We start from the raw sequence: 25,063 nt of genomic DNA, 5'->3' as shown, positions 1-25,063 counted from the left end.
ATTTGGAGACACACTCAAAATTAAAGTGGAAAACCACACTACAGGCTGATCCAACTTTGATGTAATGTCCTTAAAACAAGTCAGAATGAGGCTCGGTAGTGTATGTGGCCTCCACGTGCCTGTATGACCTACCTACAACGCCTGGGCATGCTCCTGATGAGGTGGCGGATGGTCTCCTGAGGGATCTCCTCCCAGACCTGGACTAAAGCATCCGCCAACTCCTGGACAGTGGCGAATTTGCCACTCTTTGTGTTCTCTGGCAAATGCCAAACGTCCTGCACGGTGTTGGCCTGTTAGCACAACCCCCACCTGTGGACGTCGGGCCCTCATACCACCCTCATGGAGTCTGTTTCTGACCGTTTGAGCAGACACATGCACATTTGTGGCCTGCTGGAGGTCATTTTGCAGGGCTCTGGCAGTGCTCCTCCTTGCACAAAGGCGGAGGTAGCGGTCCTGCTGCTGGGTTGTTGCCCTCCTACGGCCTCCTCCACGTCTCCTGATGTACTGGCCTGTCTCCTGGTAGCGCCTCCATGCTCTGGACCCTACGCTGACAGACACAGCAAACCTTCTTGCCACAGCTCGCATTGATGTGCCATCCTGGATGAGCTGCACTACCTGAGCCACTTGTGTGGGTTGTCTCATGCTACCACTAGAGTGAAAGCACCGCCAGCATTCAAAAGTGACCAAAACATCAGCCAGGAAGCATAGGAACTGAGAATTGGTCTGTGGTCACCTCCTGCAGAACCACTCCTTTATTGGGGGTGTCTTGCTAATTGCCTATAATTTCCACCTGTTGTCTATTCCATTTCCACAACAGCATGTGAAATTTATTGTCAATCAGTGTTGCTTCCTAAGTGGACAGTTTGATTTCACAGAAGTGTGATTGACTTGGAGTTACATTGTGTTGTTTAAGTGTTCCCTTTATTTTTTTGAGCAGTGTATATATATATTGTTTTTTAAACTGCTTCTACTCGCTGTTTATTATTATCTATGCATCGTCACTTTACAAATGACCTAGACTAACCTGTACCCCTGCACATTGTTTCGGTACCGGTACCCCCTATATAGAGCCTCGTTATTGTTATGTACATTTGTTGTGTTACTTTTTGATTGATTAGAATGTTTATAACTTCTTTTATTGAGTAAATATTTGATTAACTCTATTTCTTGAACTGCATTGTTGGTCAAGGGCTTGTAAGTAAGCATTTCACGTTAAGGGTACCTGTTGTATTCGGCGCATGTGACAAATAAAATTTGATTTATTACTGCACTGAGCTAGGAACATAAGCATTTCGCTACACCCGCGATAACATCTTAAAAGTATGTCACAAATAAAATTACATTTGATTTGAAATACACATCAGAAAACAGACACACAATAAAAATAAACCATTGTCTGCATGTCAAATATTCATATTCCACCACCAACCAATAACCCAATGGGCATCAACCAATAACCCAATGGGCATCAACCAATAACCCAATGGGCATCAACCAATAACCCAATGGGCATCAACCAATAACCCAATGGGCATCGCATTCTTATTACCTCCACATCATGACAAAATGTATTGATCTCAGTCACTTCAAATCACCCTGGCTAATTCTCATTACAGACAGGCTCCTCCATCTCGACCTTCCTCAATAAAGACCCATCTAAATGAGGTCAGGGGGCATACTGAGATAGCTCTACTACCACCCTCTCTCGATAGGCTCAACCGCAGCACCTTGAAAGACCCCATAGACACCGTCCTCCCACCTTTTTGAAGGCAATAAGGGAGGTTAAGATGGACATCTCCCATCTCATCCTCCTCCCCTCACACCACCCTCCCTCCTATCTCCATACAGTTAACCCCAGCACCTTACGAGACATTACATACACCCTCATTCTGAGGCAATAAAGTCAAGGCTTAGATGGACATCTCCCTTCCCTCCCTCCCTCCCTTCCCACCCTCCCTCCCTGTTTGATTGTCCCTCACACGGCCAAGGCGGCTGGCCGCCAGGTGTGGCTTCAGGTGATAACGTGGCGTCTGAACAATGGGAATATTGTAGAGCTAATGGAAGAACTGGAGGTGGAGGATTCAGACACATAAATCAGCCTAGCTTGGCACTGATGGGGGTTTTCAACAGCAATAAGGGAGGCAATACCTCTCAGAGAAGAGGAGGCCCTCCGCACCTCCTCCCCATCTTGTGTGAAATAAAAATGTTAAAAGCCTTCCAGATGAATGATACTCGCAGCCGCCAGCCAAAAGCACTCTAGAGAGGCAATGTGTCAATCTAGGAAGGAGTTTAAGCTTGCGAGAGTAATAAGCACAGAGAGGGAGTCATTTTACCTTTACGGTCTGTCACGCACACGCACACACACACACCTTGGCTTTTCAGTGTTAGCTAAGATAATGATGGGGGCTCTTAGTAATCACTGTCAACTAAATGTTTCCTATTGTGTCTTACCTCAAAGCTTTTCTCTCTCCGCCGTAATGCAGATTGAGTAATTGCCCGTACACTCTCATGGTTAGGTCAATGGGCAAAGAGCCTCATCACTCACAGGTTGATGCCTGAAACAACTTTAGCTACAGTCACTGTCTTAGTACCTATAGACAGCATGATACAAAACAATATATAGCCATGCCATTGCTCAGCCGTACAAAATGAGACCCAGCAACTTGCTCTTAACCGCTCAAACACAGGCGTACGCACACACAGGAATCTGGCAGTGTAAGATAAGTACTTCGCCGGTCTAAAATCTCAACACTGTAATTGGCTATGGTGTAATTTCCTGACGGTGGCAAGCGGTCCACTATATATATATAAATAGATATAGAAAGATATATATATATATATAAGAGAAATAAAGCGGGAGAGAGAGAAATAAAGCGGGACAGAGAGAGAGAGAGAGAGAGAAATAAAGCGGGACAGAGAGAGAGAGAGAGAGAAATAAAGCGGGACAGAGAGAAATAAAGCGGGACAGAGAGAGAGAGAGAGAGAGAAATAAAGCGGGACAGAGAGAGAGAGAGAGAGAGAAATAAAGCGGGACAGAGAGAGAGAGAGAGAGAGAAATAAAGCGGGACAGAGAGAGAGAGAGAGAGAGAAATAAAGCGGGACAGAGAGAGAGAGAGAGAGAGAAATAAAGCGGGACAGAGAGAGAGAGAGAGAGAGAAATAAAGCGGGACAGAGAGAGAGAGAGAGAGAGAAATAAAGCGGGACAGAGAGAGAGAGAGAGAGAGAAATAAAGCGGGACAGAGAGAGAGAGAGAGAGAGAAATAAAGCGGGACAGAGAGAGAGAGAGAGAGAGAAATAAAGCGGGACAGAGAGAGAGAGAGAGAGAGAGAGAAATAAAGCGGGACAGAGAGAGAGAGAGAGAGAGAGAAATAAAGCGGGACAGAGAGAGAGAGAGAGAGAGAGAAATAAAGCGGGACAGAGAGAGAGAGAGAGAGAGAAATAAAGCGGGACAGAGAGAGAGAGAGAGAGAGAGAAATAAAGCGGGACAGAGAGAGAGAGAGAGAGAGAAATAAAGCGGGACAGAGAGAGAGAGAGAGAGAGAAATAAAGCGGGACAGAGAGAGAGAGAGAGAAATAAAGCGGGACAGAGAGAGAGAGAGAGAAATAAAGCGGGACAGAGAGAGAGAGAGAGAAATAAAGCGGGACAGAGAGAGAGAGAGAGAAATAAAGCTGGACAGAGAGAGAGAGAGAGAAATAAAGCGGGACAGAGAGAGAGAGAGAGAAATAAAGCGGGACAGAGAGAGAGAGAGAGAAATAAAGCGGGACAGAGAGAGAGAGAGAAATAAAGCGGGACAGAGAGAGAGAGAGAGAGAGAAATAAAGCGGGACAGAGAGAGAGAGAGAGAAATAAAGCGGGACAGAGAGAGAGAGAGAGAAATAAAGCGGGACAGAGAGAGAGAGAGAGAAATAAAGCTGGACAGAGAGAGAGAGAGAGAAATAAAGCTGGACAGAGAGAGAGAGAGAAATAAAGCGGGACAGAGAGAGAGAGAGAAATAAAGCGGGACAGAGAGAGAGAGGGAAATAAAGCGGGACAGAGAGAGAGAGAGAGAAATAAAGCGGGACAGAGAGAGAGAAAAATAAAGCTGGACAGAGAGAGAGAGAAATAAAGCGGGACAGAGAGAGAGAGAGAAATAAAGCTGGACAGAGAGAGAGAGAGAAATAAAGCTGGACAGAGAGAGAGAGAGAAATAAAGCGGGACAGAGAGAGAGAGAGAAATAAAGCTGGACAGAGAGAGAGAGAGAAATAAAGCTGGACAGAGAGAGAGAGAGAGAGAGAGAGAGAGAGAGAGAGAGAGAGAGAGAGAGAGAGAGAGAGAGAGAGAGAGAAATAAAGCTGGACAGAGAGAGAGAGAGAGAGAAATAAAGCTGGACAGAGAGAGAGAGAGAAATAAAGCTGGACAGAGAGAGAGAGAGAAATAAAGCTGGACAGAGAGAGAGAGAGAGAGAAATAAAGCTGGACAGAGAGAGAGAGAGAGAGAAATAAAGCTGGACAGAGAGAGAGAAATAAAGCTGGACAGAGAGAGAGAGAGAGAGAGAGAGAGAGAGAGAGAGAGAGAGAGAGAAATAAAGCTGGACAGAGAGAGAGAGAGAAATAAAGCGGGACAGAGAGAGAGAGAAATAAAGCTGGACAGAGAGAGAGAGAGAAATAAAGCTGGACAGAGAGAGAGAGAGAAATAAAGCTGGACAGAGAGAGAGAGAAATAAAGCTGGACAGAGAGAGAGAAATAAAGCTGGACAGAGAGAGAGAGAGAGAAATAAAGCTGGACAGAGAGAGAGAGAAATAAAGCTGGACAGAGAGAGAGAGAAATAAAGCTGGACAGAGAGAGAGAGAGAAATAAAGCGGGTGAGAAACAGTAAGAACGAGAAGGAGAGAGAAGAGTGCGGGGTAGAGCGAGAGTGATTAGACGTCTTCCACAGGTCTTAAATCTCCATTAATCATTGGCGTTACTTCCATTCATTCCCAGTCTGGGGCCTCTGACACTGATAAGGGCCCGTAGAAAAGAGAAGGACAGAGAGAAGAAACGGAGGGGAGATCCCAGACTTGTTAAAAATAATAAGCTGCTAAGGAGGAGCCACGTGGAGTGGACCGGCGAGATGGGAATCACGGATTCAATTAAAGGCTCGTTAATCAGCCCTTCTTGACGACTCCCGTTTTTCTTGTTCATCTACATCGCCCCAGTGGGTTGCCAGGTCTACACGTCCACGTCCCCCTCACGGTCCTGGAGAGGGTCAGGGTCAAGATTCAGCAGGAGGGGGATAAAGGGTGGGGAACCTGGCAACCCGCTCATGTCATTAACCAAAAACCATGGCTGTAAGGCATGAGTAGGCACGGTGGTTGTGGTGATGAAGGAGGTGGAGGGTGTTGGGAAAGGCAGCGTGTTTTATAATGACGCTAAATATGCTGATTATGCTGCTGAAGTCATTACGAATACCGCATACTATTATTACGTCACTCTGCCAGAGAGGGGTTTCCCCGGAATCAGTTCACGATGTGAAATCCCCCCATTACCATAATGAAATCCTGAAAAAGCGAAATCCTTGTGCCTTTGGGTCGGTCTTGCAGTTAAAGCCGTCTATATCGCATGTGGCCTACAATCCCCTGCCTGTGTGGGATCAAATTCCTTCTACAGTGATACCCCTCGATCTGTCTCCGCCTCATTCAACCAATCACTGTCAGTGAAACACTTTTTAAAAAGAGCCTCATCCCCATACTTTACAATGAACCAAGCCCTTTAAACCGTTGTCTTGTCAGTGGACCTCATGTATTGAATGGGAAGAAAACTAGGTATCAGACGGACTGGCACACCCACTCTCACATAGCCCTGTGAGATCCCCTTAGGATCACCATATAAATTGAACAGAGCCCTTGACATATCTGACAACACCCACTTCTCTCCTCCTCCACAGCCCCCCCTCCATCCCTCCTCCCCATTCCTCGCTCTGCCACAGCCCCCCCTCAAACCCTCCTACCATCCCTCCCGCCCCCCCTCCATCCCTCCTCCCCTTCCCTCACTCTGCCACAGCCCCCCCTCCATCCCACCTCCCATCCCCCTCCATCCCTCGCTCTGCCACAGCCCCCCCTCCATCCCGCCTCCCATCCCTCCCACCCCCCTCCATCCCTCCTCCCCATCCCTCGCTCTGCCACAGCCCCCCCTCCACCCCTCCTCTCTATCCCTCGCTCCGCCACAGCCCCTCCCTCGCTCTGCCACAGGGCAGTGGAGTAATAGGATCCCTGGGTGAACTGACCCCCACATATCTAAAGGGCTGACACCCACAACACCCACAACACACACAGTTACAAAGGAAATGGAATGGAGGCGAAGACGAAAGAGAGGAGAAAAAAAGAGGGAGAGAGCGGAGGTGTGTGATGGGAGGAGAGAAAAAAAACAAGCGGCCAGCCATGTGTGAAAGACATAATTGAAAATGTCAAAAGATGTAAGGAATGACAGCAATGAACTGGCTGAGCACGGCGATGCAGTCTGTCAGAGCAGAGAGGCTGCAACCCTGAATGGATTTGTTCAATCTCACACACACACACACACACACACACACACACACACACACACACACACACACACACACACACACTTTGTCTATTTCCTCCCATTGTAATCTTGTGTCTCGTTGCTACCTAACTCACAGTATTAACAGGCCTTATTGGCACATACTGTATATCTGCCCTCGTGATAATGGGTTTGTCGGTGTGTAAGCAGGCACATGTAGACACTAATACGTGCATGTAAGTATAACACAGAGGGTTCGTCTCAACAGGTGGTGAGGAGAGACACAGGGTCTGGTCCCGCGTGAACCACATCTCAGGCCCTTGACCAGACACAAGGCCTACTCCCCCTCTACTTCTCTCCATCTATCCAGATTTACTTCTTCAAAGATGTGATGCTCCCCCCCTGTGTGTGCATACATAACAGATCATTCACTTAACTATGCTCCGATCTGATAGCTTCTATCTCATTTTAGCTGGTTAATGATATTCATTCTAGGAATAACCAGATCCTGAACATGTCTTACGGGTACAGGACAGCTCTGAGAAACATTGAACTGAGAAACATTGCCAAATAAGGGGGCTGCAGGTAACCTAGCGGTTAAGAGTGTTGCGCCAGTAACCGAAAGATCGCTGGTTCGAATCCCCGACCCGGCAATGTGGAACAATCTGCCATTCTGCCCTTGATCAAGGCATTTAACCCCCAACAACTGCTGCCTGGGTGCCGATGACGTCGATTAAGGCAGCCCCCCACACCTCTCTGATTCAGAGGGGAAGAACGGCAGATTGAATACCCATTTCGGTTGAATGCATTCAGTTGTGCAACTAACTAGGTATTCCCTTTCCAATCCTTTAATGGAGACTCTTCTTCATATAAGCCCTTTAGGTTTCATGTCACACCGGTCCTCTGCACACTCCATTGGCTTCCAGATGACGCACGCATCATCTTCAAGACCCTGGTGCATGCCTCCGGAGCAGCAAGGGGAACTGCCGCTCCTGACGTTCAGGCTATGCTCAAACCCTACACCCCAACCCGAGCACTACCTCTGGTCCCTTGGCCCTCCCACCCCTACGGGAGGGCAGCTCCTGCTCATCCCAGTCCAAGCTCTTCTCTGTCCCGGCACACCAGTTGTGGAACACGCTTCCCCCTAAAGTCCGAGTCCCTGCCCATCTTCAGAAAACTTCTGAAGCCCTTCCTCTTTGAAGAGCCTCTTAAATAACTCACGGTGCCCCCGACACTCTCTTTCCCCACAAGTACTGACTTTTCTAATAAATACTTTGTTGAGGGAAAATGTACATGATACAATTGTGACGTGTTGCTGTCTCACCCAGCTATCTTAAGATGAATGCACTAATTGTAAGTTGCTCTGGATAAGAGCGGCTGCTAAATGACTGAAATGTAAAAAACCTCAGGGAGAACTTGAATCAAAACAAATGAAAACAGAATGAGCAGTGTGATAAAAAAAAATATCTGTCGACTCCTTGGCAGATGTGTTTTGTAGCTGGGGAAAGTTAACAAAAATTACTGTTGTCTGTTAAAATTCTTCGCCACAATGCATATTTGAAGACAATTAGCTACCATTTTCCCTTGAGAGAGAGCGCTGAGCGAGAGAGAGAGCGCTGAGCGAGAGAGAGAGCGCTGAGCGAGAGAGAGAGCCCTCTGAGAAAGAGAAGGAAAGCTCATAATGTAGCGTCTCCTGGTTACAATGATCTCTCTATATGGAAATAGCACGGGAGCAACATATAATTATAATTATTTTATTTCGATCTCAGTTCGTCTAATTTGGCAGAGCGATCAGTTGTCTCTGTCTTTATAATAGGCAATCAATCCCCTAACATGAACTTGTGGCATTTTTGTTCTGTCCATCAATGACGTGAACGACAGAAAGACTTAAAGCTTGTGCAATTTCCCCAAAAAATATAACGTTTGTCAATATGGTGTGTTGATACGTCTCTCTATGGACAAATTGCATAAAGCTATTGAGTGTACAGTAAATCAAGCTATTGAGTGTACAGTAAATCAAGCTATTGAGTGTACAGTAAATCAAGCTATTGAGTGTACAGTAAATCAAGCTATTGAGTGTACAGTAAATCAAGCTATTGAGTGTACAGTAAATCAAGCTATTGAGTGTACAGTAAGTCAAGCTATTGAGTGTACAGTAAATCAAGCTATTGAGTGTAGATCAAGATATTGAGCGATGCTCATCCACCACCAAAAGGTCAGATGAAAACCCCAAGGCCTACAGGGGTTTTCACAGCCCGGGGCTTATAAAGTGCACTATCTGTAAGTTAACTCTGGGTTAAAACAGGCCCCAGGGCCAGCTTAACCCTTCTCAGCCTAGCAGGTTAAGCAGAACAAATGGCTATATCACAAGCGGAGCTATGCTACAGTAACCCTGCTCTGGACTAAACAGGGCCTTGAAGTGCTGGGCTCAGGATCAAAATGAAGGTATGAAATGTTGCTTAGACCTGGGCTATGAGAAAGCCTAAAAATGGTCCAGTCACACGCCCTTATGTGAAAGCTGTGGTGGATCTCCTCATGCCTAACAGTAGTAGGAATGATCCAGTTGGTATACTGTCGGCCTATCAGCAACAACAATTCAATTCAGGAAAAAAAGTGACATCACTGCTTCTTACCAAAAACCAAAGTGTAGCCTCTGGCCAGGAGGAAAGACAAAGTAAAGACAAAACCCTGAACACACACGATACAAAGGCTGTTCCTCCTCATCGCCTGTAGGTAACAGTTATATTTACATGGTACTGCTGCCCTCCCAGAAGAGAGAGGGATAGGGATAGGGTAGGTAGGCAGGAATGGCTGCAGGAAGCACCAGGGACGTTAATTTAACATTTGAATTACACATCTAGAGCAGAGGCGCCAACCCAAATTAAACCCTTAATGGCCATATTAACACAGTTGATGTCGGAAGTTTACATACACCTTAGCCAAATACATTTAAACTCCGTTTTTCACAATTCCTGACATTTAATTCTCGTAAAAATTCCCTGTCTTAAGTCAGTTAGGATCACCACTTTATTTTAAGAATGTGAAAGTCAGAATAATAGTAGAAAGAATTATATATTTCAGCCTTTATTTCTTTAATCACATTCCCAGAGGGTCAGAAGTTTAAATACACTCAATTAGTATTTGGTAGCGTTGCCTTTAAATTGTTTAACTTGGGTCAAATGTTTCAGGTAGCCTTCCACAAGCTTCCCAAAATAAATTGGGTGAATTTTGGCCCATTCCTCCTGACATAGCTGGTGCAACTGAGTCAGGCTTGTAGGCCTCCTTGCTCGCACACGCTTTTTCAGTTCTGCCCACACGTTTTCTATGGGATTGAGGTCAGGGCTTTGTGATGGCCACTCCAATACCTTGACTTTGTTGTCCTTAAGCCATTTTGCCACAACTTTGGAAGTATGCTTGGGGTCATTGTCCATCTGGAAGACTCATTTGCGACCAAGCTTTAACTTCCTGACTGATGTCTTGATGTTGCTTCAATATATCCACCTTCATGATGCCATCTATTTTGTGAAGTGCACCAGTCCCTCCTGCAGCAAAGCACCCCCACAAGTTGTAAACCATAGTCTGGCTTTTTATGGAGGTTTTGGAGCAGTGGCTTCTTCCTTGCTGAGCGGCCTTTCAGGTTATGTCGATATAGGACTCGTTTTACTGTGGATATAGATACCTTTGTACCCGTTTCCTCTAGCATCTTCATACGGTCCTTTGCTGTTGTGCTGGGATTGATTTGCACTTTTCGCACCAAAGTACGTTCATCTCTAGGAGACAGAACACGTCTCCTTCCTGAGCAGTATGACGGCTGCATGGTCCCATGGTGTTTATACTTGCGTACTATTGTTTGTACAGATGAATGTGGTACCTTCAGGCGTTTAGAAATTGCTCCCAAGGATGAACCAGACTTGTGTAGGTCTACAATTTTTTTTCTGAGGTCTTGGTTGATTTCATTTTCCCATGATGTCAAGCAAAGAGTCACTGAGTTTGAAGGTAGGCCTTGAAATACATCCACAGGTACACCTCCAATTGACTCAAATTAAGTCAATTAGCCTATCAGAAGCTTCTAAAGCCATGACATAATTTTCTGGAATTTTCCAAGCTGTTTAAAGGCACAGTCAACTTAGTGTATGTAAACTTCTGACCCACTGGAATTGTGATACAATTAATTATAAGTGAAATAATCTGTCTGTAAACAATTGTTGGAAAAATTACTTGTGTCATGCACAAAGTAGATGTCCTAACCGACTTGCCAAAACTATAGTTTGTTAACAAGAAATTTGCCGAGTGGTTGAAAAACGAGTTTTAATGACTCCAACCTAAGTGTATGTAAACTTCCGACTTCAACTGTACATACATATGGATGAGCGATGTCAGAGCGGAACGGACTAAGCTACAGTAGAATAGTATAGAAAACAGTATTTACATATGAGATGAGCAATGAAAGATGGGTGATGGGTGTGTGCGCATGAGCCTGTGCATACGCATGCGTGTGTGTGTGTATGCATGTGACAATGCATGTGTGTGTATGTGTAAGGGTGGCAGGGGAGAGTGGCGAGATACGTGTTTAAATCATGTACCCCCCTTGATCAGACTTCAACATCCCTCGGGGGAAAAACTTCAGGAAAATCAGATTTGTCAACGACAAGTCATTTTATGTAATTACTTGAGCTTCAATATGGACTACCGCATAATTATTATCCAATATTAATTCATGCATATGAACAATTTCCTAAAACACAATAAAAAAGGTAAACCATTAAAGTTATTTGTGTCCATTCAGCCAAGAAAACATACAGTTGTGCTCTTTTTATGACACGTGTGTGTGTGTGTGTGTGTGCGTGCATTGTCTCTGTGTGTGTGCGTGTGTGTGTGTATGTGTCACGTGTGTGCATTCACAGAACACGCATGATGCATTCACATTGTGGGAAAGCTGAGCGTGAGAAAGAGTGCAGACACAGCAGAGGCGAGGGACACCCCGGCGAGGGACACCCGGTAATGGGATAAGTGGTGGTTTGCAAACGTGTCAACTAGACTGTGAACGCAGTGTTACGTATGCAAATGGGATGCCAGCCAGTGCCCCGGCATGGGCCATCTAACCTACCACTGTGCCATCCAGCCAGCCAGCCAGCCAGCCAGCCAGCCAGCCAGCCAGCCAGCGAAAGAAAGAAAGAAAGAAAGAAAGAAAGAAAGAAAGAAAGAAAGAAAGAGAGAGAGAGAGAGAGAGAGAGAGAGAGAGAGAGAGAGAGAGAGAGAGAGAGAGAGAGAGAGAGAGAGGGGGGTTTGGTCTTAATTGTCTGTGGTTGTGCCAGGAAAAGGTTGAAGGTCAGTTCCATTTCAATTCAGTTCAGTTAAGAGATTAATTGAAAATGTATCTTCAATGAGGTTATTGTCCATGTTTGAATCGAAATTTCAATTCACCTCCCGTATAGTGAAATTGAAATGGAATTGACGCCAACCTAACCCTGGTATCCAGTCAAAGATTATAATGGAAATACGTTCAACCAACAATGACCTCGTTTTATGAATAACGTATGTCTGACTGTTTGGATACTGCTGCTGCTGTCCAGGTTCTCCCGACTTCACAAGGAGATGCACTGTTCACTAGTGAGTATTGTACAGAAGCTCACCATCGCCACATCTCCATGCTATCCAAAACCAAACCGTTCCCACAGTGTATCGTAGCCTTCAGTCACACTCTTGTGATATTTCACAGACAAACCCAGGATATTCAAAATCTTACGACTTTGAGGATTCTCCTCTGGAAGTATAATGCAGCCCTGAGGCAGCTCCGATTGTAGGCTAAAATGGCTGAAGAGGAGAGGCAATTCAAGGCGAATATATTTTAAGATGCCATCCACATACTCCCTCTACATCCCTCCCAAATCACAGGCAATCTTGGCCGTGCTTTGTGTTTTGTTCTGTGTTTGCATAATCAAAAACATGGGCCCAATGACGTCGTTGTGGCTGTTCTGCATTGTGTCGATATCTTGTGTTGTGTTGGCAGGTGTTGTGTTGTTGTGTGAAGCCTGGTATCACAGTGCAATATTACTCAGTGAGCCAATTTGCACACTGTCTTTTTGATCTGCCAACCTTACAGCAGGGGAGTTTGTTTGTCCCTTTGTCCATAAACAAAAAAGACGGAAAGGGGAAATTTATGGCGAGTGACAAAAAGAAAAGTAAGAAAGAAAGGAACGGCTTCCTGATGAAATGGCCGCGACTCTTTTGAAGGAAAGTCAGGGGCCCTTAAGGTTCAGAAGGAAAAACCTGAATTCTCCTCGTCCTCCTCCTCCGACACATCTTTCTTTGTCCTTTCAGCCCTCTCCACCCCCTCCTCCGTCCTTCCCCTCTCCTCCTCCTACCCCCCCTTTCTAATTTTCCAGAGGACTGAGGAGCCTGGCACATGACATTGATTTCCATCAGCGCTTGGAAATAACCTCCGCCTGCAGTTGCTGGGGCAACCTGCATTTACCTTTTTGCTTTTTTTGCATATTGCTGCAAGATTTCCATCAGCGTCGGAGAGGGAGGCTGAGGCCGGGACTCATAATAAAGGGAATCGTCTGGATGACAAATGCGCTCAGTTGGGGCGGCGATGTGATGGCAGGGCTGGGGGTAGAAGGGATGGATGAGTGAAGGGGGCAAAGAGAGAAATAGAAACAGATGGGCAGGAGCAAGGGCGCCACAGCAGCTCTCTATTCTGTCATAAGCTGTCTATGTGTTGGTGTGTGTGTGTTTGTGTGGGTGGGTGGGTGAGGAGGGGGTTACTGATGGCCTTCCATCTGATTCCGGGGACGAGAGGGAGGAATAATAAAACACCAGTGCTCTGACACCAATGGACTGCTGCTTCCTAATTAACTCTATATAAGACAAGAGGCAGAGAGGCAGAGACTGAAAGTGAGAGACAGCGCGCGAGAGAGAGACAGACAGAGAGAGAGACAGCGCGTTAGAGAGAGAGACAGCGCGAGAGAGAGAGAGTGCGAGACAGCGCATGAGAGAGAGACAGCACGCGAGAGATACAGTGTGCAGGAGAGAGACAGAGTGAGAGACAGAGTGAGAGACAGAGCGAGAGACAGAGCGAGAGACAGAGCGAGAGACAGAGCGAGAGACAGAGCGAGAGACAGAGCGAGAGACAGAGCGAGAGACAGCGAGAGACAGAGCGAGCGAGCGAGAGAGACAGCGCGCGGGCGAGAGAGACAGCGCGCGGGCGAGAGAGACAGCGCGCGGGCGAGAGAGACAGCGCGCGGGCGAGAGAGACAGCGCGCGGGCGAGAGAGACAGCGCGCGGGCGAGAGAGACAGCGCGCGGGCGAGAGAGACAGCGCGCGGGCGAGAGAGACAGCGCGCGGGCGAGAGAGACAGCGCGCGGGCGAGAGAGACAGCGCGCGGGCGAGAGAGACACAGCGCGGGCGAGAGAGACACAGCGCGGGCGAGAGAGACACAGCGCGGGCGAGAGAGACACAGCGCGGGCGAGAGAGACAGCGCGCGGGCGAGAGAGACAGCGCGCGGGCGAGAGAGACAGCGCGCGGGCGAGAGAGACAGCGCGCGGGCGAGAGAGACAGCGCGCGGGCGAGAGAGACAGCGCGCGGGCGAGAGAGACAGCGCGCGGGCGAGAGAGACAGCGCGCGGGCGAGAGAGACAGCGCGCGGGCGAGAGAGACAGCGCGCGGGCGAGAGAGACAGCGCGCGGGCGAGAGAGACAGCGCGCGGGCGAGAGAGACAGCGCGCGGGCGAGAGAGACAGCGCGCGGGCGAGAGAGACATTATACTTATTAGTACTATTATTACTATTATTGTTGTTTATCATTCCAAATAGTAGTGGTACGGGTAGTAGGCTGATAGTAATGATAGCAGTTTAGTGATGTGGTGGTAGTTGTAGTACTGATGTAATTGTGAAGATGACAGTTATATAGTTATAAGTTAGTTATAGTTTAATTTTCCATGTTTAGCTTTTTATATTTATAACATTTCTACTATATTCTACTATATTGTTGTTTTTGTACTATTATTTACAACCATTTTATATTTTTATTTGTTAATGTTTATCATTTTCTTACAATGTATATTGTATACATTGTTGCTTTGGCAATATTGACACAATGTTTTTCATGCCAATAAAGCAGCTTGAATTTGGAGAGCGAGAGAGAGAGAGAGAGAGAGAGAGAGAGAGAGAGGGAGAGCGAGGGAGAGCGAGAGGGGGGGGGGGGGGGTGAGAGCGAGAGAGTGTGGGGGGGACAGAGTTTGTGACGGGATTAAAACAAGGGCGCCTGTACTGTACCTCTTCACGTCATCCCAACACTAACACGTCACCACATCTCATGTTACACCTCCCTTCAACTCTCTGGGGATTGAGTACACCATGTTCCTCCACTCTCTGGGGATTGAGTACACCATGTTCCTCCTCTCTCTGGGGATTGAGTACACCATGTTCCTCCACTCTCTGGGGATTGAGTACACCATGTTCCTCCACTCTCTGGGGATTGAGTACACCATGTTCCTCCTCTCTCTGGGGATGGAGTACACCATGTTCCTCCACTCTCTGGGGATTGAGTACACCATGTTCCTCCTCTCTCTGGGGATGGAGTACACCATGTTCCTCCACTCTCTGGGGATTGAGTACACCATGTTCCTCCACTCTCTGGGGATTGAGTACACCATGTTCCTCCACTCTCTGGGTATTGAGAACACCATGTTCCTCCACTCTCTGGGGATTGAGTACACCATGTTCCTCCACTCACTGGGGATTGAGTACACCATGTTAATCCACTCTAGGGGGATTGAGTACACCTTGTTCCTCCACTCTCTGGGGATTGAGTACACCATGTTCCTCGACTCTCTGGGGATTGAGAACAACATGTTCCTCCACTCTCTGGGGATTGAGTACACCATGTTCCTCCACTCTCTGGGGCTTGAGTACACCATGTTCCTCCACTCTCTGGGGATTGAGTACACCATGTTCCTCCACTCTCTGGGGATTGAGTACACCATGTTCCTCCACTCTCTGGGGATTGAGTACACCATGTTCCTCCACTCTCTGGGGATTGAGTACACCATGTTCCTCCTCTCTCTGGGGATTGAGTACACCATGTTCCTCCACTCTCTGGGGATTGAGTACACCATGTTCCTCCACTCTCTGGGGATTGAGTACACCATGTTCCTCCACTCTCTGGGGATTGAGTACACCATGTTCCTCCACTCTCTGGGGATTGAGTACACCATGTTCCTCCACTCTCTGGGGATTGAGTACACCATGTTCCTCCACTCTCTGGGGATTGAGTACACCATGTTCCTCCTCTCTCTGGGGATTGAGTACACCATGTTCCTCCTCTCTCTGGGGATTGAGTACACCATGTTCCTCCACTCTCTGGGGATTGAGTACACCATGTTCCTCCTCTCTCTGGGGATTGAGTACACCATGTTCCTCCACTCTCTGGGGATTGAGTACACCATGTTCCTCCTCTCTCTGGGGATTGAGTACACCATGTTCCTCCTCTCTCTGGGGATTGAGTACACCATGTTCCTCCTCTCTCTGGGGATTGAGTACACCATGTTCCTCCTTTGAGGGATAGCCTGCAGTAGCACTGGCTACTGTTTTTGTGTGTTTGTGGTGCCCAGGTCATCTGCAGTGAAGTGTGACCTTTGAGTCTACTCTGGGGTTGATTACATTTCATCTACTGTTGTTGGTCACGTCATACATTGGTCCAGCGTGGAGGGTGGGTTGTGGTGGCGGAAGGGTACATGTGTGACAGGGACATGGAGTGGGTGGGGGGGGGGGGGGCATAACGGGGTCAGTGAGCCAGCGGAGTGTCAGCCAGGAGAGCTAGTGGCAGTCCGCTCCGAGACATCCTGAGAAATCCCTTGACTTCTTCACCTTGTATCAACACCCCAGTCAAAGTGCAGCCAGGGAGAAAATGGATTTCTTATTACCTGATTATATTATTGGGTTTGGCTTGGAGTGTCTGTTAAATATTCCACATCAGCGTTTCATCAGCAGCAGGGCAGGCAGACCAGGGCTGAGGCTGGGAGGGCTGTAATCACCTGAGCCGTCCCCATGAATATAAAGACTGGCGTTGGCAATATGCTGGCAGAAAGTCATTATCTAGAGCGCTATTCCCTCTAGTCTACACTCGGCAGGCGCGCGCACACACACGCGCACACACCCAAATCAATGCCCATTCATTCACAATGGGTCCGGGGAGTTCCGCTCGAGCATCTAGGCGCACACACCCACACGGACACACGCCCACGCGGACACACACCCACACACAAACCCACACGAGCCGTGGGCTTTCTTTTAAATAAACTTGAGCTTACTGGATACATCAAGCCAGCCCTTAGTCCTCTTTTCGTTCTCTCATTCCCCCGCTCCTCTCCTCCAAACAGCGAGGGTTAAAGACATGTACCTCTGAGCCCCCCCCACCCACCAAGATGCTTGCCAACATTCCACAAACACACCACCCTCATGACGGAATTTTGAGAGGCATTAGAGAGGAGGGAAAATGAAAAATGATATTTTTTAAGACCGCCCCTGGCAGCAACAACCCAACAAAATAAATAATGAAATATACACAGCACAAGAAAGACGGACATTTCTACTCTTAAATCAAATCTTAGGTTATGTACCCATGGCTCAAAATAGACTGATAAGAGCTTTAAGGGGGGTAGGGAATGGATCATTACCAAATTCACGAGATCCAGAAATCCCAAACGTGGGTCTGTATCTTCCTACAGGGCAATGTTATTATTTTTCTCTACCCGGCAACAAATCTGTGTGCTCAGTGACCAAGTCTCGGGAAAAGGGTACATTTGCATACAGTCCATAAGGAAGCGAAAATCTGATCATATAAATGTAAATAAGGTGAGCTTAACTTATATTTTCCTTGAAAAAACTGTGATAAGATGAGTGAGAGAGGGGTGGATGGAGTGGAGAGGGCTCAGAGCGGGCTGATGAATCAGAATATGCATTAGTGTCAGAAATAAATTAACTTCAGCCCATGGTGAGGGTAAACAGGCAGGAGGGTGAAATACTACCGATATACAGCAGGGGGCAGAGTAGCAACACTATCAGCAGAGCAATAGCCTATACGCATGAGCACGGTCAATAAATGAATCCCTACCAAAACATAGGCTGTGAACTCTTAAAATTAATAACAACCTGTCCATTGTCCCCCAAATAAACTACATTCACAGATTTTGCTCCAAAAATAAAAATTCCGCAGCAATTTGCTTCAGTTTCACAAAAAGAACAGAGTTGTACCGTGCATTCCTGCACAACACTATGTGATGTGACTGCCCAGAGAAAAACATTAGCCCTCTGAGAAAATGAAAGGACACAGCCTGAAGCACCGCTGCCCATCTTAGACGGCAAGAAACAAAAATACAATCTGCGTGGATGCCAACCTGGTCCATCCGTATAAATGCCTATTTCATTGACATGACTTTCACGGCACCATTTCCTCTGGTTTTTGTCCTTGGTCTATGTGGCCACCCTTGGCTTGCACCTGCCCACCACTTACCAACCCCCTACTCCCATCTCCTTGGTATGGTTGGCTCCTTGTCTCCCTACTTTCATCGTTTGTGATTTATTATGCACCTCCCCATCCTTAACACGTTCCACTGGAGCTGGCTGCATGCCAACAGTCCCACCCTCCTACCCTCACCCACCCCTATGGCCTCACAGTGTGCACACCCACCCATACATCACTCACGTCCCCGTAGGGGACCCATACACCACCCCCTTAGCCCTCAGGGACGGCAAAGAGGACAAACTGAAGAAGACAATACAAGCTCTCCTTTACTTGGCTCAAGGATGGTGAAGAGAAAGTTGCACATTTCCCCTGCCAGTGTAACCAAACCTGAGACTTTGCAAAGCGTCTGTGACGTCACAGAACCACTGCATTCTAGCGTCCGTCTGTGTGATTTCACTCTCAGTTGGTCTTGCTATCGTCACACAACACATTACTACAGTGTTAGCTTCACCCTCCAACCAATGAGCCAGTGTGGTCCATTACCCCCCAAAGCAGGCCCTGGGCAGCTCTTCTGTTCCACTCTTTCAGCTCCCTGTTTCCATCTGAAAACAGCAAACACTCACAACATTCACTAAGCTAAACAACCCTCCACCTCCCTGGAGATGCAGCATGCCTCATCCGTGCTTCCTGTGTGTGTGGTGCCAAGTTTAATCAAATATGCAGCTGTCTTTTAATCAAAACTAGGCTAATTTGTATACAGGCAGGGCGGGGGCGGCAGCCCCTCCTCTCCGAGGGCGGTCTGAGGGCTGGCTACAAGCCAGGAGATGGAAGCCCAGGGAGTGTCCTGACGTGGTTATGAATGCCGGTAATGAGGTGTGTGTGTGCATATGTGTGTGTTTGTCGATGGGTGACAGAGAGGGTGATAACATGGCTGGAAACAAGCAAAATCAGAATTAAGCAAACGAACAGATGGACGGTGGGGCATTAACATAGATCAACAAAATACAGGGGTACGGAACTCTCAGCCGTTCGGGGGGGGGGGGGGGCTCTCAAGGGTAAAGTGGGCAGAATAAGGGGGCGACTGGGTGTCTGGGGGGGGGGGGGGTCCCACCGGACAAACCCGGGGTGTCGAAAACCACCCAAAACACAGATTTTTCAAGCGGCTTATTAACAAACGGCGAGGGACAGGAAAACAAAACATTCACGCATGCTTTAAATGCGATGCCATTACCAATCCCGCAATTAATTAGCGACAAATTACCTTGTGTTGATTATTTGCGTCGGGCGGGGGAGAGGAGCGGGCGTGGCTGGCGATCTTTTGTTTTGCTGCCGATCGTTTGTTTAGGCTTGAATGGGCTGTTTTTCACAGACGACGAGGATGGGGAGCAGTGACGACAGACTGACTAGACTGACTTCTCCTGTGCTGCGTGTCTGAACCTCTGGAAGAGAGACCGAGGAGGATATGGGTTAGTTAAAGATGGAAGAAAAGAGATGGAAATTTCCATCCTCTGGTGCAATATTACCAATACAAACAGTGTATCAGCCTATCAACTCTGCCTAGCAACGACATAGCGAGCAATCAGTACGACTACATGCAGAGTGATTGTAGAGGCACCAGACAGTCAGCACTGTGACTGTATGTACGCCATCTTCCCTCTCTACTACCCAAACAACGCTTCCTCTATATGACGACACGTCTGTGTATACACGAAGACAGGATTCAGAAGTGAACCGTCTCGGTGCCAAACGACCATGGCACCATGCCACGGTAAAGCAATATGTTGTGAATACGGCGTGGCTGGCAGTCTGGCACGCAAGGATGCGGTATATGAGTCCCTATAGACCGAACCCCCTGTTACACTTGGCATGAGTACCAACGTTGACTGAGCACTGGAGGGAAAAGGTGTGGGTTGGTCAGTTCCCCTTGCTGAACGACACCCTCAGCTCAACATTGGTGCTCAAGACGCCACCCCTCACTCTCCCATTGCATAGTTTCTCATAAACGTTAACAAAATCAAGATTTAGTTCTGGGTTACCCAAGATTACCCATTCCGTTTATTTAGTAACACAACTGTCATAAATAAAGCATTGAAATTGACAAAGAAATCATTGCATTCCCAAAGCAACAATATTGAACTATCCAACTAACTCCCATCCACTACAAAAGGCACAGATAGTCATCCACAGACCACACACCCTGTCAAAAAAAGAACTGAAACCCTATTGAAACCCTGCCAAATGTGCATGTCGACGTCTGCTGCCCCCAGCCTCCAGCTTATGTACATTAGACTGTGTGATTGTCTCATTAATGCAGACCACCCAGTGTTTCTCATTGTACCACAGCATGTTGACTCCCCTGGTGCCGTGTAACAAACAACACTGGAACTGCAGTAACACGGGGGCATCGCCCTGACACATACGCAGCAGAGGATACAAACACAGCACGCACGCACACACACACACACACACACACACACACACACACACACACACACACACACACACACACACACACACACACACACACACACACACACACACACACACACACACACACACACACACACACACACACACACACACACACACACACACACACACACACAGCGCCAGAGAGAACTGTCTGGGAGACAAGACTAGGGCTCCCTTGAGCACTATAAGCTCAATGGGGTTTCTCGCGCTGCCTGACAAGGGTCGCAGATACATGGTGGAAAAACAAACCAATCTACAGCTGTTTGATTACTAACTAACAAGTATGGCGCTACACTGCCCAGCCGCTCGCAAAACACAAACACATAGACACACACACACACACACACACACACACACACAAACACTCCATCGAGTCTCTGCGCCTGAAAAGGTTCACTGAATGGCAAATTAATTTAATTACACAGCGACACAAAAGCGGTGCCTTGGCAAATAAAAAGGTAGGGGAGGAGGGAGTGTGTGTGTGTTCGGGAACAGAGTGAACTCTGCTGCTATGGATCTGAGGGCAGCACATGTCTCTCTCCCTCTCCGTCTCTAAGGGATACGCCGGCGGCACTGTGAGATAATGAGCTGCTCTTTACCTGGCAGTGGCAGACAGAGCAAAATCCAAAAGGTACTAGCCAGAGGAAAGGGCGTGAGAGAGGGATAGAGAGCGCCCACCCGGCTGGATGGTTCAGGGGAAAAGGTGAGAGAAAGAGCCAAGGCGGGCGCCATTTTGAGTGCTGCCGACCCCGACGTCTCGCCATTTTACAAGAGAAGAGAAGAGAAGGGGTATGAAAAGTCCCTGACCCACACACACTTCTAAACAAAAGCATTTGCATACCAACACAATAAGCTTCGCTCTTCACCATTCCGTTAATTGGCCAACAGACGACTTGCGTTGAGTACAGACCGTTTTCAAGGCATCCTTTAACGATGGTTGTGGAGTGGTTGAGATAACTACTAAGTTATTCTGCGTTCATAACAAGTGGGGAACTAATTGTAAACTGGGCGCAACGAGTTGTGTGCGTTCACGTGCTTGGAACTCGTTGAGAATGCCATTTGGCTAACGGCAAACAAGCTCTGTCAACTAAAAACAAAAAGTACAGCTTTTGTGCTCGTGAACAATTTATAGTGTACAAACACACTATAAATACATTGTCATTTATTTCATAAATAATGTTTTGTTGTTCCATTTAACTGCTGAAAATGCTGTTATCAAGGTCATTTCCTTAGTAGGTGATGTCAGAGCTCAGCATGTGGAAGAAGTTGGAGCTCAGAGAGGAGACAAGTTCCCCACTAGTAATTACGAGTTGGAGGGGCGTATGCTCATATCTGTGAATTTAAGAGATATTATAAACACAGCATTAGGTACCATCCTAGTATATGAACCAATATATCTACATTACGGCAGGTGTCATTCGTATATACCACATTTACACAGCCAGCACACGTTATTAGCTTGAACACAGTTGTGTATAACCCATCACCTTTTCCCTAGTAGTAGTCAGCATCCATGTCAGTCGAGTAGATGATTAGGCTTCTTCAATGTTCAGGCGGGTCTTCCAAAACGAGTCTGGGGAGGCAGGGAAAGGCATAGAGCGAAAGTGTGAGATAGACTGACCTATTCAACTGAACAGCTAGTTAAACATGCCAACATGGATTTAGGAACTGATGGTACTTGGCAGCTGAGAAAAGATGACAGGAGAGGTAAGAATGAGTGTACCCAGCGTTGCGTGAACAAGGTGTGATTCGTGAAGCTCCGGTTTGAAGCGTTGTAGCCCCGCAGGACATGGCCTGTCGTGAGCTAGTTGCTATTTTCCCACTCTACCTGTCTGGCCTTGACAATTGAAGAGTTGTCAGAACTGCAATTCTACTAGGCTACAGTAAAATTAATAAATTCGTTCTAGAAAACAAAAAGTAGCCTAATGTCTTCTGTTGTAGCCCAGACCTAAACTTGTTTGCCTGAACATTTTGGAATAACTTTGTAGCTTCTCTATTGTATTTTATTATCCAACATTGTTTATTAGGCCTATAAAGGCAGTTAAATACATTGACCACCTTCAAATCCTAGAATATTTCCATTAATTATATTCCCCAAAGATGTGACTTACTTGCAATGGTACAATCAGTACACTTCCAGTATCATATTGTTTGATTGTTTTCGAAATACCTTGTAACTTGGTTCTCCTCATTATAACTTTGAAAAAAAATACTCCGTCATGACAATAAAACCCAAACTTCAATGATAAAGCTTTGGTAAAAAGCCTTTGTGGTAGTTTTCGAAATTAACACGTGTTTCGCAAGGTTTCAGACGTGCCAAATTGCGTATGACGAAAGGGGCTTTTGTGATTGGTTGAGTCAGGTTGATAATTGGCAATCAATACAGAATAAGTGTAAACAAGAAAATAGTCTATTTCTTTGAGATAGCGTATCAATATACGTCTTAATCTATCATACCATAAATTACACAACAATAAACATTGTATTACCTTTCGTCATTGTTTATGTTATGTCATTGTGTTTGGCTGAAGGGAACATTTATGACTTTTTGGAATAAATGTTTAGTAGGGAAGATAAGGGTGTTAGTTATACATTGACTACACCGGGAATGCAAAACTGTCAGGGAACTAAATATTATTACAAGCGGTGTATGTAGGCTACATATTACTGTAGTCCTATTCTGTATCATGCCCAAAAATACAGAATGTAAATCTAGATTCATACAATTCTCTATGAATAAATGGGAGACAAAGTATGAGGGCAAGGAGATACTGATAAATATAACCAAATAGGGTCTACATAGGTTTCCCTTGCCTGGTTACCCAGACTCAAAGGCTACGCCAACGGACGTTAGTTTCTTCTCCGTAACGAAAGACAGCAGGAGAATGTCAGAAGAACCACGGGCGTGTTTAGACGCTGGTAGCTTATGAGCATCATCTAACTCAATTAAAAGTGAGTACATGAGAAGCATAAACAGAAAGGATATTTAATTGGTTTACAGAAAAGAAAACGCATAGGGAGAAAACAGGTGCGTTCCCTACACCCAAATCTAGCTAAAAACAACTCAATAATATTATAATAATTATAATATTATAATAACAACACAACAGTAAATGTAAAATGCACTGTCACAAATATGACATTAGCATATTGGTATAGACAGGATGGTTTGGCAAGAGGTCTTGCATTTATGAAAACACAATGGAAAAAGACAAAGGGATTTCAAAGCTGCTCCACACTGCATTGCTGTTTTACTGGACAGTGCAGATGTGTCAACATTTACAAAGAAACTAAACCCTACCTCCTAATAACACTATACAGCACAACATAGACATAGACCAGGTCATTTCGACCAGGTCTTTCAAGTTGAACTAAATGTGCTATACTTAGTTAGCTGGTCTGTACACATCTGTATGCTATAATACTGTGGCATCCCATCTCCCCAGGGGACATCTTGTACTGTTTATCCAACAGCTCGGACCTACAACGACGTACACTAGAACTTCCAGCTAACAGAAACTCTGTTTAGCAGTTGATCATGTATGAATTATTATATACTTGATATTGGTATGTACAGTCCTTTATGTCACGTCAGCCAGTGATGATGGGGAGATGTCAGAGGAGGCTCAGTGTGAGTGGATGTGTGTGTATGTGTGTCACGTGGTGTTTGCATGTTTGTGTGTGTGTGTGTGTGTGGGTGTGTCACATTAGTTGCCAGCCATTAAAGATATGGGTTGTTCCACAAAATGAGTCCCTTTTGCATCCCTTTGATATTTAAAGTAGAAATTGTGCATTAATTACAAAAGCCTGTTTATATGAATGAAATAAAAGTATATTTTTTATATGAATAAGACTTGATAAAGTGCCAAAATTCAGCATTTTGACATGTATGCTCTGGGATTTCTAGTAAGATTTGAACCCCAACAGTTCAAGTTTTCACCATCATTGTAGAGCCCTAGTTATTTTGTTGCTTTTACAAAGTCATTTTTTAAAGATTAGTATTTTTTAAATATGATTAGTGATTCATTTTAAGGGAAAAAAATAAAGAAAACTTGTTCCTCGTTTTAAGGTCAACCCTGTTACGTGAACTGAACTCTCATTTTAATGATGAAACTATTGCTTTTTTTATTCAAAGAAACATATGAAAATGAATAAACTGAGCAGGTCGAGCATAATACATACATATAATATATAGACAGGCAAAAAATGTTTTAACAATAAAAAAAATTGAATGGCCCCTCCCTGTTGCACACAAGCTTCCATTCCCCTGTTAGAAAGGGATTTATGAATGATTTAAGATTAAATAATCAACCCTGTTACAGTCAACCCTGTTATTTGATTTGGCTTTGAATAGGCACTTACTATAGTCATTTTTTTATTTAACCTTTTGAGATGGGGAAAACATGCATTTTAAATTAAGTTGACCATGTGCTCTTAAAACTCTTCAAGTCACACTACCCAAAAAGGGTGTCATTTTGTGGAACAACTCATATGCGCGTGTGTGTGTTTCTGTGGTGGTTAGACGTCTACATCTCATGGGTCAGGACTTGGTGCTGTGCTGCCGCCCCGTTGGCCTGCTGTGGGTTAACCAGTGTGTTGGAGGGCTGGCCATTGGGCTGGGCGTTGGT

General features: G+C 46.1%; 1 protein-coding gene across 1 annotated transcript in view; it reads right to left on the bottom strand.

The window, feature by feature from the left end:
• The window catches only part of LOC129836567 (trinucleotide repeat-containing gene 6C protein-like), a 187,583-nt gene extending 168,172 nt beyond the window's left edge, over window positions 1-19,411 (bottom strand). The window contains exon 1 of the mRNA XM_055902904.1: window positions 19,225-19,411. The gene's annotated coding sequence lies outside the window, so the exon portion shown is untranslated. The remainder of the gene's footprint in view (window positions 1-19,224) is intronic.
• Between the last annotated feature and the right edge of the window lie 5,652 nt (window positions 19,412-25,063).

Source organism: Salvelinus fontinalis, chromosome 3 (assembly GCF_029448725.1).
Source record: "Salvelinus fontinalis isolate EN_2023a chromosome 3, ASM2944872v1, whole genome shotgun sequence".
NCBI lineage: Eukaryota > Metazoa > Chordata > Actinopteri > Salmoniformes > Salmonidae > Salvelinus > Salvelinus fontinalis.
Note: the sequence above shows the minus strand (reverse complement) of the source record. Positions and strands in the feature narration are given on the sequence as shown.